At 36.4% G+C, this 17,473-nt stretch overlaps 2 protein-coding genes across 2 annotated transcripts in view; both read left to right on the forward strand.

The window, feature by feature from the left end:
* LOC141452273 (liprin-alpha-2-like) overlaps window positions 1-17,473 on the forward strand; it is a 108,170-nt gene that overhangs the window by 5,825 nt on the left and 84,872 nt on the right. The window lies entirely within an intron of this gene.
* The window catches only part of Liprin-alpha (PTPRF interacting protein alpha), a 213,017-nt gene that overhangs the window by 3,565 nt on the left and 191,979 nt on the right, over window positions 1-17,473 (forward strand). The window lies entirely within an intron of this gene.

Here is a 17,473-nt window from a genome sequence, read left to right on the forward strand (position 1 = left end):
CATGTAACTTAAAAGCAAGAAAAACTTACACTAAATATATCTAAATAACAATCTTTTTCTTGGTTATGTTGAAAAGAAAATCTTCACACTGTAAAGAAAATTCTTAGGATGAACAAATTAATGCCATTTTCAGTCATTATAAACTTCATTATGCCGAGCTTTCGACCTAGGGACTAGGTCCATCTTCAGGGCTAATTTACAATGTAATATTTTACATCATTAGAGGGTTGGTGTGTCTTCTGTCTTGTCTGTTCATGGACTGAGTGTGACCGGTCTCAGAGTGTCATATGTGTTAAGGTTGTGTGGAAGTCAGTGTTGCCAGTTGTCAAGTATTTTGCAGTATGTTGGCCGTATATGCAACACACCAAAAAAGGAAAGTGCTAGAATTGATAGACATATCTAAGACAGAAAACAGTTTAAATTTCAAAACTGACACGAACAATTTAAACAACAAATACGCCAACTTACTACAAAATACTTTACAATTGGCAACACTGACTTCCTTACAACCAAACATATATCAGACAAGTCCATGAACAGACAAGACAGAAGGCATACCAACTCTCTAATGATGTAAAACAGTATATTGTAAATTAGCCCTGAAGATGGACCTAGTCCCTAGGTCGAAAGCTCGGCATAATAAAGTTTATAATGACTGAAACTGGCATTATTTCTTTCATCCTACTCAAACTATGATTCAGTCACCAGAAAATAATGAACAGTAATTACAAGACGAAAATTCTTAGTATAATATGATCAAGTATTAGTCTATTTCTTTTTTTAGAAAAGTGAATTTTCCTTAGCCTAGAATTAATTTAGAATATTTTAAATTAATATCTGAAAATTGATTTTTCATTTCTTGTGTAATGGATATAGAGAAAGCTAATAGGGGATCAAGGAAAATGAGTTTTCCCTTGATGGGGCGGCCAATAAATGCTGGTTTTCATGATGACGCTTTATTATTTCCTTTATAGCTTTTCATTCTTAAAACGATTTTTTTTTTAATAATTAGATCTGAAACCTCCTCCCCCTCCTAAGAGCAGATCCAATGATGGCAGCAGCAATTCTACTACTTTCAATATTCAATTTTTAGTTTGTTCTCCAGAAAATTGTTTTCCTTTTTTAGAGATTTCCCGGTGCATTTTCTTGGACATTATTTAGCGATTTAAGCTTAATGAAGAAGACTAAGGCTTCCGGTCTTTAGTTTTCTCTTTATAGGAGCTTCTTACAGCTCACTTCATTCGTGAAAAATTGTATATCGAGAATTTTAGTGAGTGGTGAAAATTGCGTAATTTCACTTCATTTTTTTTTATATATAAATTATTTTCCATTAAATGCAAAGTTTTCTTTAGAACATTTGTTCGAAAGTTTTTCATTGCCTTAAATGCATTTTCCAGGCCATTTTTTTCATTTCTTGAAAATGAAGTTCTCAATTTTCTAGCCCTGTTATATATATTTTTTAAAGCTTATAATACATAGTGTTGTCTCCGTAGTTATATTGTGGAAATTGATTGTTTTTTCTGCAGATTTTTGTGTTTTGAAATATTAATAATTCCATTTCTAAAAGTTTGAAGTCCATTTAAGTCCGCTTAGTCTAAGCGGTGTGCACACTCACACGTCTTTCATCTATCATAATCGACTTAAAAGGAAAATTTGAAGCCATAAGCTATCGATATAAAGTATTCGCTAGTGAACGCCATGTAAAGGAGGCCGAATTTTGGTAGCTCTTGCTATATATATGATACCGGAAGTGCCTTGCCTGAACTTAAGTTCACCATATACCACAAAACTTTGCTCCTTCGACCTCCTGCTTACTTGGTTGTTTAGCCTGGGGATGGGTATTTTGTTTGATGTGAGTTTGAGGTTTAAAATCCACAAAGACACTTTTGTTCTTGTTGTTGTTGTTTAGTGTTGTTGATGTTACCTCCTTAATGCTTCTCTTTATCATCTCCTGTATTTTCGCTGCATCCTGTTCAAGCTAGAAACTTAGGCTATGCTGTTCTAGTATAACTTTAGGTACAATATTACTACTTGTACACTTAATTCTTTTTTTCGATTCATTTCTAAATTGGTTACTTTACTTTCACTCCGATTTTCATGTTTACACTTGTAAATTCTAATTTGAGACGTTTGGAGGTTCGCTGAGGACCAAACAAATACTGTATCTTAGAAATAGTATTTTAAGGCGCCACGGTAGCCGAGCGGTTAAGAGGCTAGACCCGCAATGCTAAGATGTATTGTTGGTTTAGTGGGTTCGATTCCCGGTCTAGGCTTTGGATTTTATTTAATGGTTAATATGAGAAGTTTATAATAAAGTATGTTAGGCGGTTATAGGCTAGACCCGCAAAGCTAAGATGTATTGTTGGTTTAGTAGGTTCGATTCCCTCGGTCTTAGGCCTTGGATTTTATTTAATGGTTAATATGAGAAATTTATAGTAAAGTATGTTTACTAGTCGCCTCCGTCCACGACACCTAATTTGGTAGTTTGATGTAAAGCCCATCTGAATAATAGGCAATTACTTTACTTTTTTTTTTAGAAATAGTTCTGCAGCATGCGACTGCATATCTAAATATTGACGAAATCACCCAATATTCACACTTGATATTTCGTTCAAAAGGATCCCCTTAATAAAAGGTCTTTAAGTTCTTTTTTTTCTTTTTTAAGTTTAATATTACAAACCGGAAGTACTGATATTTTATCGTGAATCTGTAAAGTTGCTCACAAAGATGTTTTTTAGATAATACTTTCTACGTATTTTCCACATCCGTATTGTATTTAAAAAACAAAATGGTTGCAAAAGTTCTGAATTTGAAGATTTGAAGATTTGAGTTACCTCTGAGAGGTCTGATGATGGTACTTAAATATAAAGTTCGAACTTGCTGAATTTTGGTTTTCTTTAATTTGAAGTGTTCTGTTCATGTACTAGAGACATACTGACAGACCTACTGTTTCTGCATCAGAGGATCCCAAAGCGGATATTTCTCGTTGAAAACCCCTATTTAGAAGATTTGAACGATCTTAATACTTTTCTTTTAAATATTGTGAATTTACCGAAGAAGATATAAAAATAAATAAATAAATAAAAGTTTCAGACCAGATAATAGCCGTCATAACAATCAGCCCCAATTAACTTCGACAAAACCCCACGCCAATCTCTCCCCTCCTCAAAATGATGAACCCATCATTTAACTAATAAAAATTTTAACTGAAAGAACACTCCATAATTTTTTTGACAAACCTGACAAAATGACACATAAATCCGGAAATGATTCATTACATAACTCCATATAATTTACATAGAAAAAAAAAAAAGTTCCACTACTTTTACATAATTTACATTAAAGACACTACCATAAAAAATAATGAAGAGCAAAAAAAAAAAAAAAATAGTGTGATACCGTAGTATGATATCATCTGGTGAAATTAATTAACCAGCGGTTATAACTGTAAAAATAGTCGACTTAAATTGATGAAACCTAGGTTCTGTAAGGTTAGAAAGGGGTGTTTTATTTTATGCCATAAAATATAAATAAATACTATAAATTTCTCATATTAACCATTAAAGAATCCAAGGCCTAGACCAGGGGAATCGAACCCACTAAACCAACAATACATCTTAGCTTTGCGGGTCTAGCCTAACACATTTTACTATAAATTTCTCATATTAACCATTAAATAGAATCCAGGGGAATCGAACCCACTAAACCAACAATACATCTTAGCTTTGCGGGTCCAGCCTAACACATTTTACTATAAATTTCTCATAATAACCATTAAATAAAATCCAGGGGAATCGAACCCACTAAACCAACAATACATCTTAGCTTTGCGTGTCTAGCCTAACACATTTTACTATAAATTTCTCATATTATCCATTAAATAAAATCCAGGGGAATCGAACCCACTAAACCAACAATACATCTTAGCTTTGCGTGTCTAGCCTAACACATTTTACTATAAATTTCTCATATTAACCATTAAATAGAATCCAGGGGAATCGAACCCACTAAACCAACAATACACCTTAGCTTTGCGGTTCCAGCCTATAACCGCCTAACATACTTAACTATAAATTTCTTATATTAACCATTAAATAAAATCCAAAGCCTAGACCAGGGGGAATCGAACCCACTAAACCAACATAGATCTTAGCTTTGCGGGTCTAGCCTATAACCGCCTAACTTACTTCACTATAAATTTCTCATATTAACCATTAAATAGAATCCAAGGCCTAGACCAGAGGAATCGAACCCATTAAACCAACAATACATCTTAGATTTGCGGGTCTAGCCTATAACCGCCTAACATACTTTACTATAAATTTTTCATTGTTGATGCGAAAAATGTTAGGTTAAAACCTTCAGGAATGAAGTAAGAGAAAGTCTATCTGTTTGTGCGTGGTTTAAAACGAGATGTATTTTTTATTTTATTTTTTTAATCGTTTGACTAAATCGATATTTGGTAGTAATATTAAAAAAAAAAAAAAAGTACAGTTATCTAATAGGCTGTGATGTGTGTGAAAGAATTGGTGCCCGTTGCCGCCACAAACACTACAGATATCTCTCCAAGTATGGGTATTTTTGCCGCGGGCTGCATCATATGGCCTCCACATGTGGCACCAAATAAAAACATATGGTCATTATTTCTAATAAAGCAGATATTGTTCCTGTTTCATTTACATACGCGTTATTTTCATTTGGATATTTAAAAAAAATTTTTTTTGGTAGTTGTAAAAATAAAGACACATCTTTTTTTTTTTTGAACTGATTTGATAAAGGAACTTCCGTCTTATGGATGAAAACAAAAATGAAGTCGAATTCTCTACACCGAAATGATTAATTCACCTCTGACTATGATTGAATGTCCGAATTCGGTCAGGAATACAATAAGCATGCATACTTCATGCGAATCTGTATTCAAGGTTAGTGCAGCAAGGTTGTTTGCTGGCGATCACGGTAAATATCCGTTCAATCAATCAATTCCTTACATCAGTGGCCACGTTTGGGGTCTTGGCGAGAGGGAAGGCGATGGAGCCAGACTCTCTGGAGGTTTGCGGGGGAGTCAGGCCAATTTCAATGTACTCGTATATGATGGGTGCGGCGGCAGCACTCTAGAGAATTCAAAGAATTCTACTCCCATATGGAACTAAATACTTTTCTTCTAATAAGACATATGATTATTATTATTTTTTTTTTTAATTTTTTTTTTTGGCGCATCAACAGCTGAGGTCATTAGCGCCCGGAGCTTTTTCAGTGCACTGCCGGCCTCCGGACAGTGTTCTCTCGTTACAGACAACACTGTCCATCACCGGACAGTGAGCTGTAAGAAGCTCCTAGGAAGAGAAAATCTAAGGGTCAGCTGCTGGATTCGAACCCGGGACCTCCGCGTGGGAGTCCAGTATGCTAACCTCATAGCTAATCCCTTCCCTTATATGATTATTATTATTATTATTATTTCTGTGAATAATATTGTTACATAAATAAAATTTAGCCAGTTCTATTCAGCACTTGAAAGAAGTAACGCCTTGTTTTATTTAGTGTAATTACTTATTAGTGTATTACAATGGGAGTGATTCTCAGGTCCAATCTCTTGAGATTACTAGTTTACTCTTTTCTAGCTCCTCCTAAGCGAAGTTAGATAAGACTGGATGGTATTAAGATCCAGGCAGATTTTCGTGACAGTCGATACTACTTATCTCCAATTCGTTCGTCTGGAGCACACGTAATTTTTTCTGTTTCCAGGAGGTAGATAATTACATGATTTTTAATGATATTATTTCTAAAAAACATTTTTACAAAGTAGTTTAAGCATCATGATTTCCCCTTACAAATGTAGTGTACGAGCTGTGGCTATTAAAATAATGAGACTGATGCTGCTACAGAAGAACTATGCATGCGCCAAATCCTAACAATCTGTCAGCTGTGCAGCGTAAAGCCTTCTCTTTCGATTGTGCAGCGTCTCACGTGTTTGTAGAGAAATCTGTCTGACACCGGAACCGTCGTTTGGGTATGAGGTGTTAGTTTCCGTTTTGCTGAAAACATCGATACCTACACGTGTAGTAGAGCAACGAATTATCGTGGTAATTTCACATCAAAACTTGGTAAAACCGTTACTGAAACTTAACTTTTATTAAAAGAAGTTTATGGCGATAAATGTTTTTTTTTAAGCCTGTACTTTGGTTAGGTTTTCGCCAGGATGTACGGCGCTAACCCCGAAAACTGGTATCGCGATAAGCCTAAGAAAACTGACCACAGTTTCTGTATACACAACTATGTAGTTGCAATACATATGTGTTGTTAGCTGTTGAAGAGGTTGATGTTGATGAGTACGGCCTCAAAAAGGAGATTTAAATAGCTATTAATTTATAGGCACGAGCGGAATATTAGTGATTTGATTAGGGTGGCTGTGGGGCTGAAATAGAATAAAAGATAATATTACTGGCTAAGAGTAGAATGGCTAGCATTAACACTAACTTAGGAACCATCTTATATTACAATAACTAACTAAGGAAAACTGAATATGAACTATTTCTAGAAGAATTGGCTAAACAGAATGACGAATAGATTGACGCCGTGAAGAGAGTTTGAGAATAAATCCTCAGAGAGTGAATGCAATCCTTAAGTGCAATTGTGTGTCCCGAGCGGTGCTCTGGCGTCCCTAAATACTCTGATCTAGGGCAGCTTCTACTGTTCTGAGCCCTACCTAGCTTTAACCCTTGACAACCTTTCATAGCCTTTTATTCCAACTTTTGGAACTTCTTAATTCTGCGACACCACAGATCCAATTGTAACATCCCAAAGGATGCTGCTCTTGCGATTGAAATGGTTCGTGGGGGAGCTTCACTCGCTTCAAAATAAATTAGATCAGGCGCACGATATAGACAAAAGTATTTTACGTAAGTTTTACAACGGTGTTTACTTACGTCAATTGAAATAGATTTAATTTCGTTAATTAATCCTTTTATGATAATAAGTTTTAAGAAAATCTATAAAAAGTTAAAGACTCCATTCAGTACAGTTACACTTCCGGTGCGGGATTTAGATCGCTTGATTGTAGTGAGGCCCCTGGAAGTTTCCGCTTCCTGCGATATTTATTTTTGGAGATGTTTTTACTTTGAAAAAATAGAAATCGGAAGTTGATACGTAACTGTAAAAATCAGTTTACAGAAGATGTCATCAATGAAGTGAATAAATTTCAGTTGATCGTTTCCTGTGTTCTATTTATGTATGTCGACGTCTTTCTTCTTAGTCGACTGACTGGTCTGACTGTCTCGACCTAGGGGAATTCACTATTTCTTCTTCAATGAAACGTCTATTTCTGTCCTACGGCCCCAGTTTGGGGCGCCCCCTAGACAAAAACCAGCCTAACCAACACCATACAACAACACGCGCACAAACACTTGTGAAACACGAACACCGCAGTCTGTTTTGTAGGTAGGGTCGGTGGTAACTAGTCTCGTAGAGTGGAGTAGAGTCCCGCTTTGGGTTCTATACTTGTATTTCCGGTGTTCCTGTTTTGATTGGCAGGTGTAATCGGCCCCCCAGGACCCCCAAGTATGAGCCTTGAGTTCTTGTTACGAATCACCAGCTATTGTTCTGTTTTTTTCCATCCAAAAGAACTGTTATATTTCTCCCCATAACAAGCGAGTATTGTTTGTCTGGGATAAAGTAGTTTTTGGGGCGTTTTTCATGGTTCCCAAGCTTTAAAACAACTTTAGAAACTTGATTTTCCTCGTCTTCTTTCTTCTCTTGTTCTTTTGGTCTTAATTTAATTCATTGGGGATAACATCTGGTCCATTTTTGGGGGGGGGGGATGTAGCTTGGGAATGAGACCTCTTAAGGAACTTTAATGCCCCGATTCCTCTCTGTATTTTTTGTTTTTTTTAAAGATAAGGTCACTGGCGACTATAGTTCTGTTTTCTTGCTACAAATAACACTGCTCATTATCGCTCAGTAAGTTGTAGGAAACGCCTGGGAAGAGTTGGATTCGAACCTGGGATCTAAGCGAGGAAACCCTCTACGCTAACGACTTAGCTTTCCTTTCCCGCTGCACTGCCTTGAAATCAATGTATGCTGAGTTGCAACTACAAACAAACGTGCCAGATGTTGGTACATTAGTTTTTATAATAAGTACAAAACATAAGTAAAGTAGGATAGGGATTAACTTCGCGTATTGCGTACTGGACCTCGGGGTCTAATGCACGATTACCTGACCTCTTAAGAGCTTCTTTCAGCTTACTGCCCGGTAATGGACAGTGTTTTCTGTAACGAAAGAACACTGTACGGGAGGCCGGCCGGAAGTACACTGAAAAATGCTCCAGGCGTCAATAATCTCAGATGTTAGCCTTAAATACTGAAAAACAATCTACATAGTATAATGGAACTGTGTATTTAAAAGACTCCATTATTCTACTAAAGAAGTAATCCTAGTGCAGAAATCGTCAAAGTGGTCTATATAGACCCCCAGGGGTCTATTTAACAAAAGTAAAGGTCGATCTGCGCCAGGAGGTCGAAGGAAAAACCAATTTCGAACCGAATATAGCGGAACCTTGCAAAGAAACACCAGGCACACCCATCTCATTAATTAAGAAGCAATACTGTAGTTACTTTACTTACTTACAATTACTTATTATTTAATAAAAATATTAAGGTATTTAAATTTCAACATTAAGATATTTTTCATAAAACTATTGTTACACAATGCTCTCCAACTCATTATCTTGGCAATTCTCATCTCCTAACCATGCGTAATTTATTTATCGAAGCGATCTAATCTAATACTTTATTAATTTACTTTAATAAATGTTTATAATCATAAAAAAAATTGTACAAACACAGTACCTAATAGATAGTTTTATTTTTAATTAACTGAAAATTTACTTTTATAGGGGGTCGATGGAGATTTCGAAAAATTATATAGAGGGGGTCCATGATCAAAAAAAAGTTTGGCGGACCCCTGTCCTAGAATATGAACAGGAATGAGAATAGGAAAGTTTTTTGGCGGATTTATCCGAAATTTATGATATTGAGATTTTACCAGATAAAACTTCCGTTTTAAGGCCTCCTGAATCCAAAAAAGTATTATTTAGAATGTGGTGTGTGTTGATGTACGTATGTGAGTGGGTATGTTTTTGAACACTAGTAAAATCCTTCCTCTCTTTTCCAACGGAAACTCAGTCTTCAATTTTTCTTCTGCTTATGCCCAAGAGATCATAGTAACTTAGCTAAGAGAATATCTCACATAACCGGAAGTGTATCATTTTCTTTTACTGTTCTGAGAATTTTTTTGTTTTTTCTGCTTTTCCCAAAAATATCTCCCTCACCAAATAAAACAAAAAAAAAGACCACATTTATTGAATCCGAAATCCGTGCGGATTAACTTATACTTAAGTACCGTAATTTTTATTACGTAATAAATGAACTCACAATTGTTCAGCTGATATTGGCTACGACTACTTTTCTTTAAAACCTCTATTTCCAGGTAAAAATTAAAATTTTCGAAAAACTTGTCACGTATTACGAGGGTCGTTTGAAAAGTCCGTGCAAAAATAAAAACTACTTAATTTTTGGGGGTAAACCTTTTTTATTTTTCAACATAGTCTCCTTTTAGGCTTATACACTTCGTCCAACGCTGCTCTAGTTTGTTGATCCCTTCCGAATAATAGGATTTGTCCAAGTCTGAAAAATAGCCATTTGTTTCTGCAATCACCTCCTCGTTTGAATAAAATCTTTTTCCCGCCTGCCATTTCTTCATATTGTGGAACAAATAGTAGTCCGGGGGAGCCAAGTCTGGAGAATAGGGGGGATGTGAAACGAGTTGGAACCCTATTTCCATTAATTTTGCGACCACAACTGCTGAGGTGTGAGCTGGTGCGTTGTCGTGTCGGAAAAGGACTTTTTTGTGGGCCAGTCGTGGGCGTTTTTCTTGCAGCTCGGTTTTCAAACGGTCCAATAACGATGAATAATATGCACCTGTAATAGTTTTACCCTTTTCCAGATAGTCGATGGGGATTATTCCTTGCGAATCCCAAAAGACAGTCGCCATAATCTTTCCGGCCGAAGGAACGGTCTTCGCCTTTTTTGGCGCAGATTCCCCCCTTGGTAACCCATTGTTTAGATTGTTCTTTGGTCTCAGGAGTGTAGTGATGTATCCATGTTTCATGCACAGTGACGAAACGACGCTTAAAGTCCTGCGGATTCTTCTGGAACAGCTGCAAACCGTCCTTGCGAACACTTCACACGATTTCGTTTTTTGGTCAAGCGTGAGCAATCGCGGCACACCCATCTTGCGGATAGCTTTGTCATGTCCAATTGTTGATGCAAAATATTATTGTACCCGTTCATTCGAGATGCCCACAGCACTAGCAATCTCACGCACCTTCACTCTTCTGTCATCCATCACCATATCATGGATTTTATCAATGATTTCTGGAGTAGTAACCTCGAACAGGGCGTCCAGAACGTTGGTGGCCATATGGCCATTCCAGAAAATTTTGAAACCACTTATAAACTGTTCTAATCGAAGGTGCAGAGTCACCATAATTTTTATGAAGCTTCTTTTTAGTCTCCTGAGGCGTTTTGCCTTTCATAAAGTAGTGTTTAATCAACACACGAAATTCTTTTTCGTCCATTTATTTGAAAATCACTCGACTTCCTCGATTCAAACGAATGCCAAACACAAAGAAATAGACCGATCTGGCTGAAACTTGGTGTGTGTTCTTCCAAGAGATGCTACTAACTAAACATAACCTCGATACGCGCCAGTAGTGCTATCTCTCTGACTTTGCACGGACTTTTCAAACGACCCTCGTACTTCCTCTTAAGTGAAAAATTGAGAAAAAAGGGAAAAAGCTCATTGAGTGAAATGCAAGGCCATTTCCGGTGGGCAGATTTTTCTCACAGTACCCATTTTTGGTCGGTTTCTCCCCCATCTTGAAGGCTATTGTTTAAGACAATTTTGAACTTTACTGCTTCACGTAATGAATGTTCATTTCCGGTAAGGTTCCATTCATCTTAAGTACGCAAATTGAGTGCGCAAATTTGCTTATTTTTTTTTAAAGGAAAAAAAAGTCAGCACTTTGTAAATTGCAGCGAGAGAAAGGCGACTGTTAACACTTTTCTTTTACGTTTTTGTTTCATTTTATTGTAAAAAATTTCATTGATTGGGAGCTTCATTCATTTATTTATGCACAGAGGAAGTGGTAATGAGGCTTCCCACGTCAGATAATTGCTTCACATTTCGCTGGTGACCTTTAATTACATCTGTATGCAAATTATGCATTAAAATAAGATTTATTTTTTTTAATAACTATCAATAAAAAAAACCGTTGTTATTTCTGGAATATTGCAGAATACAATGGAAAGACTTTTTTTTTGTTTACTTCCTTTTATTCCTTGTAAGAGGATGTCTTGCAGTAGTTGGAGAAGTCTGATTTTTGAGGGTATTCCGGAAGGACTAAAATGTTTGAGTAGAAGTTGATCACCAATATTTCGAAAAAAAACCGGAAGAAATTACAAAAACGTTCAAAATTATATTTTAATTTGTTGCCAATATCGATATCGGTTAACCGGAAATACCACCTAATCGATTTGCTTTAAAATTTGTGTGAACGCTACCACTTTTATTTGAATTGGAGGGGGGAAATCCATTTCAGTTAATCTGGGAAAGTGATGATGTTCAGCGTTTTTTCTAATTACTATTGGATCATTTTCTACGGTTGTATTCGCCATTGTTTAGTGTAGATTTACGTATGATAGAAACATAAGGCTGGTTAAATTCTCTACCGTGCTCTGATGATGGAAGGAAATCCGAAACTATAAACAGCATTTAAAAAAAAACACGTTTATGTTCCGTAATTTTTATTTCCGGTGATAACACAAAATAGAAATCCGCCGGAAGTTATGGGGTGTGAGAGAAATTAAAAAGAAAAAAGTGTTATTGCTCTTAAACATTCTTAAGTTACCGAATGACCAAAAGACTCCTTGACAAACGCTCCAAATTTTGTCTCTTACGAACAAAAAGAAACACATACATAGCTCTACTAGCCCCCAATCTGGACACATGGACTTGGAACTGTACGGTACTCCGCAAAGCGTTCCAATCTCAATCGCATCCAATCCCTTCAATCGAAAATCCTACGCACAATCCTTAACGCTCTTTTCTATGGTAAGCAATCACCACTATCCACACTGACTTAAAAATCCCTTTTTTGTCCTTGACCTAGCCAAATCTCTCCCGTTACAACCAAAAATTTCATTCCCAAACTTTCCCCAACACTTCAAAAATCCGCTCATAAACAATCTATCCCAGGACTACTCTTCCCTCAAATCCTCGCCGAACACTGAAGCATGATAGTAAAAGGGCATCCTTCGAATTCACTTCAACAGCATCCTGTGTTAGCCAGACTCATGATGGATATCGTTGGATGGCCCTTATTCAAATCTTTCCAGCCATTTTTATCTATGTATTTAATCCGATTTACTTGTTGCCAATAGGCAAGTTGTAAAGAGAGTTAAAAAAAAAAAATCTAAGTATAAAATTAAGTCCGGCTATATAAGTTGCGAAAAACAGGAAATCGTGTGAGTGTCCGGAGAAGATTTTTTTTTGGTTTTAATGTATAAATAGAAAAATGATGCTAAAATTATTACTAAAAAAAGTTTCCCCAAAACCAGTTTATTGGTATTACGTACGATATTTATTATTTTTTCGAATATCTATGTTGGCAATATTGAATTTTTTTTTTTTGACCACGCATGCGCCCACTTAAAGCTATAAGTCAAGGTCATTGACTCAGTAATGGGTTGTTAATAGTTACTCGTATTTTATTTTTGCCCATATAAAAATGAAAAGTCAAAGAACTACTTTTTCTTTTTTTAATTTTCCCATCTATATGACGTGTTTTGATCCTGGGAAATTCATATTTTCCAGCATAAATACGGGTCCGTATGTGGACCAGGTTTATTTAACTTGATACGCATATTTACAAAATATATACACGCTCCACAAAGAAGAAGGTGTACGCGATTGGAGACTAGTTGTGTACAGAATGGTGTACAGGATGTGGTACTTATTGAGCATTTCCGGCCCCTTATGTTTATACGCTGTAGTGACGCGCACACAAAACCTTAGCTGATAATTTTTAACAAGTGTTTTTATAAATCTTATAGATTTTTTTTTCCAATATTGTGCGAGTATGGTCATCCATTATCTTCGCTTAGCTTTTGAACGGAAGTGTACTTAGCGATCGTGCTTAATTTTCAGAATTGAGTTTTTTTGAGGCCATCTGAATCAGAGAAAGTGTTTCCTTTTTTTTTTTTAAAGAAAAAAAAAATCATGTCTGTTCTTGTTCAGCACAAATCAAAATTTAGTAAGGCAGTGGAGTCATCCTATTTTCTCCAATTATATCCGTCGTAGCGAGCGTTTATTATTATATCCCTGATCGGTTTCAGATTTTCGTCCATCGTCAGGGGTAGATTATTGGCCCTCGGAGCTTTTTTCCAGTGCAATGGCCGTCTCCGGACAGTACTCTCTTAGTTACAGACCGCACTGTCCATCACCAGGGAGCTGTAAGAAGCTCTTATAGGAAGAGAAAATCTAAGGACCATCAGCCGGATTCGAACCTGGAATCTCCGTGTCGGAATCCAGTACGCTAACCGCTTAGCTAATTTTTTTTTTGTTCTGTACTCTAAATAAAATTCTGAACAATTTATTTATTTTTCTGTATTTATTGTTAAATTTCGTCTCACTTAAAAATAATAAATTAATTTAATCCATAACTTAAAATAAAAATTACGAGTGCTTCGTAAGTACCAGCAAGTTAAACTGGGTAATTAAGGTTGCTTTCATTACTTTCTATTGTAAATTATAAATTAAAACCCCGGGGTCTTAGGGCGAATTCAAAGAAAGCGGCCAAAAGGTTGAGAAGGGCTAGCAGTGTGGGAGACTATTCCCTAGCATTTATTCCCTCATATTTGAAAGGTTTTGTTTGAAATGAAACCCTTACGTCTGGTTGAAGTAGATGGATTAATGTCCCGTGTTAGTGACAGGCTCTTTAGTTACATCTAACAGACCAGAAATGGCTGCTGCTACTAATATTATAGAGTTTTGGAGGATGAAACTAACTTTCCCCCCACTCTTTTCTAGGAAAACCATGGTTGGATACCATGGTTGGTTGGTGGGGTGGGGTGATATAAGACAATGACAAGATACTACTCTATTGCTGCTATGAAACTAATAGTTTGCTTCATCATTGTTGGGTTAGATCTTAGAATACTCAAAACTAGCTCTTTCCAAACTTTGGACCAACTAGTTTCCATAGAATATTTACTTTGACATCAAACGCTCGGGAAACTAGTTCTACACACAGTTCTCACAGTACACAGCATCAAATACTATTCCTTAAACTGTCTGTAACTTCTGATTGTATGCACCAATTGAAGTAGGGCATTCATTCCGGCCATAACACCAAATTTTTTGGTCAAGTTATTATTATGGAGGTTAGAAACTGGTCGAGCCATGTTAAGCAAATTATGGAGAAAACATCTTCAGAAGCAGTAGTGTGCATAGTGGGTATGAAGAGGGCACGTGTATAGGTGTGCAGTACACGTGGTTCACCTGGTGGTGGGGTGTCTGGCCGTGTATTGTTATTATTGCAGCAGTGTGTGTTAGTGGAGGCGGCGGCATCAGACAGCTCTAGTACTCCAGGTAGTTCTCTCCAGCTCTCTGCTGATCATTGATCCGCCGAGGGTGCACTCCCAATGGATACACCTAGCATCCACTCCCCCCTCTTTGTGCAGTGTGTATGGACTTCATTTCCCTGTTCTCTACACAGCAGATTCCAACTTTCTCTTGGTTCCAACGAAAGTTAGCAAAATTGTGTTCGAGTTCTCAGGCGGTATCTTAGTTACTATCGTACTGTCAGCGCCCTAGAATTACAGTAACTGTGATCAGTAGAGCAATGAATCCTCTTAAAGGTTATCCCCTTAAATTTGCACTTCGGGGCAAACAATTTTATTCAAATTTAGATTTAAGTCTAATGTATAAAGCTGCACTTGGTATAGACATCTCTTGGAATAAAGATATTAAGTCGATGAATATTTTAGGAGATTCGACAGCCTATTACTTAATAAGAAATACTGATAGTAAGTGAAGTATAGTAATGCCTATATTTTTCAGACTGGCTGTACATCTAAGTACCGAGGCGACTAGCAAACAAACTTTATTGTAAATTTATTTTATTAACCATTAAATAAAATCGAAACCACTAAACCAACAATACATCTTAGCTTTGCGGGTCTAGCCTATAACCGCCTAACATACTTTACTATAAATTTCTCATATTAACCATTAAATAAAATCCAAGGCCTAGACCAGGGGAGTCGAACCCACTAAACCAACAATACATCTTAGCTTTGCGGGTCTAGCCTATCGTGGCTATCGTGGCTCGGCTATCGTGGCGCCTAGAAAAAGAGTACTTTATTTCAAATTCTGATATTTGTTCAGAATTTTAACCTCTCAAATTATAAACTCGTACAGCGTAATGTTAGGGGTAGGGAAATTCGTGACGTAATAAAGGAAAATCTGCTGTGGACACACTCGCATGACTTTCCCGTATTGATGTGCTCCCAAAGTACTAACTCACAACTTTTCTCCTAAACTCCGAACCGTTCAGAACCATAAATAATTCTTAACACGTTAGAAGGAATCTAATTTCCTCTCACAGGTCGACTCTTAATCGAATTCTCTAGCGAATGTTCTAGGCAACCTTACGTTGAAGCTCCGGGGGCTTCGCTGTATTCGTTCATTAATAAAAACTTCGTCAATTATAAAACACGGTTTTACTCACGAGAGTCAAATAGATATTTTCTTTTCATTATACAAAAAAGAGAATTGGTAATCAGTATTTTTTTAAATTACATATTCTTTTTAAATCAGTGAAAAACGGATTAAACAATGGAAATAACGATTTAGAATGTTAAACAGGGTTATTTTCATGTTGCCACTGTTATTTCAACAGCCCATTCTATTTTTTGCTGGTAATAAGCCCAGCACTTGAATTAATTATACTATAAATTAGGTTTGGGCTGTATCATTTAATTAAGCATTTTCCAACTTCAAAAGTAAATATCAGAAAATGGGTTTTTCATTGTCTATTTTCTTTGTAATTTTTTTTTTCTGTTCATTGACATTATGGTTTGGAAAAACCTCGAAAAACGATTGCCTCCTTTGCCACAATTTGCGTATTTATTATTTTGAAAAAGGGCGCCACGGTAGCCGAGCGGTTAGAGGCGAGACCCCTGCGAAGCTAATATGTATTGTGATACTGGGTTCGATTCCCCGGTCTTTATGCCTTGGATTTTATTTAATGGTTAATATGAGAAATTTATAGTAAAGTATGTTAGGCGGTTAAGAGGCTAGACCCGCAATGCTAAGATGTATTGTTGGTTTAGTGGGTTCGTTTCCCGGTCTAGGCTTTGGATTTTATTTAATGGTTAATATGAGAAATTTATAGTAAAATATGTTAGGCGGTTATAGGCTAGACCCGCAAAGCTAAGATGTATTGTTGGTTTAGTGGGTTCGATTCCCCCGGTCTAGGTCTTGGATTTTATTTAATGTGGTTAATATGAGAAATTTACAGTAAAGTATGTTAGGCGGTTATAGGCTAGACCCGCAAAGCTAAGATGTATTGTTGGTTTAGTGTGTTCGATTCCCCTGGTCTAGGTCTTGGATTTTATTTAATGGTTAATATGAGAAATTTATAGTAAAATATGTTAGGCGGTTATAGGCTAGACCCGCAAAGCTAAGATGTATTGTTGGTTTAGTGGGTTCGATTCCCCTGGTCTAGGTCTTGGATTTTATTTAATGTGGTTAATATGAGAAATTTAACAGTAAAGTATGTTAGGCGGTTATAGGCTAGACCCGCAAAGCTAAGATGTATTGTTGGTTTAGTGGGTTCCCTTTTTCCTATGTCCCTTGAATCTTCCAGTTTAAAAACTACCCTAGACCATCCATTTTAAGTAGGTAACCATTTTGAATTGCTTTCTATTGCATGAAGGATGTTTATCCTGCTGCTATTTGCTATTGTCTACGCATCTCTTATCTCTTCTGGATTTTCCAGTCTATCTTCTCCGGTAACCAAAAATCTTCTACCGTGCAGTAACTAAACTTTCAAAAGTGCTGCACTGCAATAGACGATCAGTTCTCAATGAAATATTTCTACACCTAAGAGCCCTTTATTCAGAAGTCCTATTTACCCTTTTCACCTTACCTAATTCTTCTACAGCCATCTTCAGTCTCGAACCACTTCCGTTTTTCCATTATTGGTTTGTGGTTTTTCGATTTCTGGATATAAATCTTGGAAATTGAGGTTTAAGAAAGTATTGTTGCTTCACAACAGACTTTTATTCATGAATAATTAGGTGTGTATAGATATATGTGTGAATATAATAAAAGTAATAAAAATGGGTGATTATA

This window comes from Rhodnius prolixus, unplaced genomic scaffold (genome assembly GCF_049639745.1).
Source record: "Rhodnius prolixus isolate KJV_2025 unplaced genomic scaffold, Rpr scaffold_3, whole genome shotgun sequence".
Classification (NCBI taxonomy): domain Eukaryota; kingdom Metazoa; phylum Arthropoda; class Insecta; order Hemiptera; family Reduviidae; genus Rhodnius; species Rhodnius prolixus.